This window comes from Otolemur garnettii, unplaced genomic scaffold (genome assembly GCF_000181295.1).
Source record: "Otolemur garnettii isolate 467f Iridium unplaced genomic scaffold, OtoGar3 scaffold00066, whole genome shotgun sequence".
NCBI classification, from domain to species: Eukaryota; Metazoa; Chordata; class Mammalia; order Primates; family Galagidae; genus Otolemur; species Otolemur garnettii.
Genome location: NW_003852461.1, coordinates 9719812 through 9724411, shown reverse-complemented (window position 1 = coordinate 9724411; position 4600 = coordinate 9719812).

Sequence of the window (4600 nt, the reverse complement as noted above, 5' to 3'; positions counted from 1 at the left end):
TCTTGATTCTTTTTCAAAGAATTACTCATGTAATAATTTTTTTTTAAGTTATAAGAAGTTGTCTGAATACCTTGCTCTTGTCTGACTCTAAAACTAAACTATTTAAAGTCAAATAGACTTGAAAAAATAAAAATTTCCACATGGAGTAAAGATGACTTTAGATCTGAGATGCTCAAGGGAGAGCCTTTATCTGCCTGAGCCTCTGTAGCCGTATGTGAGCCTAATTTCCCACTGGTCTGAGAAACTGTGACAGAGAATCATTACCCTTGAAATGGGTTTGCGTAATATAAAAAATCAGGGTCTCCTCTCCACTTAGTGAGAGTGCTAACATGTGTGGGAGTTCCGCGCACGCTCCGAGGGGGAGTGCTGTGACATCCTGTCTGTGCTGTATTGGACTCAATCACTTGTAGAAAATGTGGAGTGTAATAGGGATATTACACAGGGTGATATTATGGAAAGTCCTAATTGGCACCAAAGTAATTCTAACTAGAGTGGACTATAAAACCTTCAGTGCCATTCTAACTAATCACCCCTGTGGCATTCTGAGCAAATGCAGGTTAATGGTGATGATCTTAATTTTTTTATTAATTAAATTAAGGGTATATAATCTGACAGTATAAGCCCGTTGTCGGCATTCATCCTGCTGATAATAAATGGCTTGAGTACTCAGAACCTTTGGCTTCACCAGAGCCCTGAACTCTTTCTTCTACCACTAATGATCTGGGAATGGTCTCGAAGTGCCTCTTCAGAGCCAGAAACAACAAATGATGAAGCTGTGTGCCAGAGACTGTGCTGAGCAGCGCAGAGGTGAGTTCATGGGCCAAGAGAAGCCTCCAGATGCCGGCTGCGATCGCTCACCCTCTGTTCTCTGCTTCTACGTCTTGGGATCCTCTTTAGCAAATGATTTCTTATAATACTTAAAGGTGGAGAGGGGAAAGTTCAGAAAAGTGAATAAGAGAATGTGAGATGCCAATATAAAAACATAGGAACATGTCTTATGTAAACACATCTTACATGAAAGTATAAGATGTGATGATATAAATGAATGTGGAAGTAGAAAATAAAAAGTGTTCGGATATAAGAAAACATTTAATAGATCAAGATGCCAGATTCTGGCTCCTCAAGTCTAGGGCAGGAAGCAAACTTAGTTATCACTGTTTTCCCCCACCTTGCACCAGGCCTGTTGTACGATCATCTCTGAAATCTTTATTTTATCTAAGCTATCACATGTTGGACGTGCTTTACTCAGAGTGGGTTCCCTGGAAGACTAAACCTGCCAGACACATTTAAACTTGGAAAGTGTAGACCAGTGAGTCTGGGAAGCCCTGTCTTTTACCCCTTTCTCTAGGAGATTTATAACACGTGTATTATCCAGCATTCTGAAATCAATGAATGATTTTTTTTTTTTTGAGGCAGAGTCTCACTCTGTTATCCAGCCTAGAATGTGGTGTTGTCATCACAGCTCACAGCAGCCTCAATCTCTTGGGCTCTAGTGATCCTTCTCCCTCAGCCTCCTAAGTGGGCACACTACCACGCCCAACTAATTTTTCTATTTGTTTGTGGAGATGGAGTCTCACTCTTGCTCAGGCTGGTCTTGAACCTCAGTTGATCCTTCTAAAGTGCTAGGACTACAGGTATGGGCCACAGTATCCGGCCAGAAATATTTTTAAACTGTCTAACCCAACACAGTCTTACTGAATCGTCTAACCAAATTTACCTGATCACAGAACGCAGTTCAAATCCCACAGAGCACAGTTCACTGGTAGACTGATCGTGCTCTGTGGGATGTGTCCTATTTATTGCCTCAGGGATCAGATAAAAAGTTTAAGATGGAGATAACAATTTCCTGATTCTCTTAACCTCTAGGCATAATAGAGATGAAAATCTTCCTTGATTGTGACTAAATCCCTAATACAAATATAGAATTATAGGACTTTATGCTTGGAAGAGCCTTGGACATGGTACCCCTTTGCCCCCAGCTCTCCGCAGGAGTCTGGCTCACGGTGTGGTGATAGATGCTTGGCCGGCTCTGCTTGGACACCTCCAGGGCAGGGAGATCTCGACTGAGTTGTGATCAAACTTCTTCATCTGCTCAGGCATGCTCTGCTTCTCTGAGGTGCTGAGTCTCATCTTAGAACAGCAGAATAATCCAGTTCTCATGTCCTCAGGGGTTTCCACTCTGTACACTAGCTAGAAAGGATAGTCTGAATAAAGAAGAAAGTGGCTCTGGAGTGGCTGGGAGAGGGGAAAAGGAGGACAATTTTACTAGTTGAGTTATAGAAATGAATTAACATTAATCTGTTAGCTGCAAGTCCAAACTCCATTAAGTTCAAAAAATGGATGTTTCCATAACTTTGGTGATGTGATTTGGTGACTGCATTGGTGTGAAGCTGGGTACAGGCTGCGTTTGTTGTGCTCCGTGTTGAGGACGCGTGCTTTGATCAGAGAAGCATTAATGTGTTTGATCAGAGAATCAGCAGCGCTTTCTCAGATGCCACCAGGAATATTATGCAACATGCAGTACACGCACGGTATTACCTTTCCAAAATCAGACGAAATCTGAATTATGAAACACATCTGGCCCCAAGGATTTTGGACAAGACCCCGTGACAGTGTCCTTCGCTTGGTACCTTCTGTGTCCTCAACACTTCACCTATATTATAATAGTTTCTTTACCCCTCAACTCTGTAAGGCAAGGTACACTCACCCCTCATTATTTTACAGATGAAGAAAGTCATCCAGTTTTGCAGACATTTTTCTTTTCTTATTGCTTATTTGACATTTGCAAAGGAAGGTGGTTCCTTTTAAATTAGTAGTAATGTGCAGACTGACAATACAACAGGTCGCGGGTTCCGATTTGGGGCAGTGGTCGACACCAGGAGAGTCCTTGCCGGAAGGTGAGACTGCAAGGCCCAGGATGAGGAGGACCTTCCTGGGTCCCATCAGGGAGGTGCTTTGTGGATTCACAATGTGATAGCTGCCAATTGCTCCTCTCCCACCTAAGCCTTCAGAAACTTAGAGGGGCCTGGGAGGCCACAGATGCCTGTTACAGAGGAAAGTATTGTCCACATTGGATTAAATTATGTCAAGGCCCGATCTAGCCTCTGGGATAGAAATTGCTCACTGCCAGCTTCCCTCCCCCCAGCAAGGCCACCTACAGTGAGATTTGAGGAGTATCACCCATCCAAAGAATCTACCGCAGATTCTTTCACTGAAGAAAGAATGCTTGAAATTTCTATATGAGTGTTTGTCTTTTATAAGAGTCAATCTACTAAGCTGTTATGAACTTAATTTAAATAATAAAATGAGCTAGTCAGCCATTTAGCCAGGCCCAGAGGGAACTGGACACAGAACATACCTGGTTTGATGAGGAATGAAAGGAAAGAAGCTGGGAAGATCTGAAGTACGGACACTTCCCGAGACCTGGTGTATTACAGGGGGTGGCTGGGTCCAGACCAGTGGGGAGATCTGAAGCTCGGACACTTCCCGAGACCTGGTGTATTAGAGGAGGGTGGCTGGGTCCAGACCAGTGGGAGATCTGAAGAACGGACACTTCCCGAGACCTGGTGTATTACAGAGGGGTGGCTGGGTCTAGACCAGTGGGGAGATCTGAAGAATGGACACTTCCCAAGACCTGGTGTATTACAGGGGGTGGCTGGGTCCAGACCAGTGGGGAGATCTGAAGCTCAGACACTTCCTGAGACCTGGTGTATTACAGGGGGGTGGCTGGGTCCAGACCGTGGCATTGAGTTCTGGCAGAAAGAGGCGCTATTGGAGGGGAAGCGGGTAGTGGCAGAGTGTCTCCAAAGAGTGTTTCCATGAGGGCTGGGCCTGTGCTGTAGACCCTCTGAAAACAGTTGAATAACAGCATTTTAGACCATTCACCAGATGACATCCACCAGCTAGAATTCAGGGGCTGGGACGGACATGCAAGTGACATGACCGGGGAATGGGCAGGGGAAGAGGTGACAGCATGTTTCAGGAGCTGCTGGCGGCAGCTCACACCAATGTCCCCATTGCTGTGTTCCAGCTGTGCCTGGACACATGCTGTCCCCTCAGCCAAGAAAACTCAGCCCACTCCTCCACATCTCTCCCACTCTCTGCTAAGGGACCTCAGACTCATCCCTGCATTTAGCCTAAATGTCACTTCTTGGGGGGCCAGCCCCTCCATGCCCGTCCCTCCACTCAAAATCATATTCCACTTACTCCATTGTTCAGTTGTAGTTTTTTCCTTCAGAGCATTTATCACAACCTGTAAACATATGTTTACTTCTTTATTAATTTAATGTATGCCTATTCCTCTAGATTATACATTTCATCAGTGCCCACTAATAGCAGCTCTTAACAAGTATCTGTTCAATGAACCGTTGTCAGGCACTACGCTGCTTCAGAAAAGGCAGCTCCTTAGCGTTCACAGTAACCCTCTGCACTACGTCCCACAGATGAAGTTAAGGAGGCTGCACATGGAGGGGGCGGATGCTTCTTCCCTGGAATTGTGCTGACCCCATATGCTGGAGGTGGTGGGTTCAAACCCAGCCTTGGCCAAAAACTGCAAAAAGAAAGAAAGAAAGAATCTGTGGCATTTTCCTACAGCAGAATA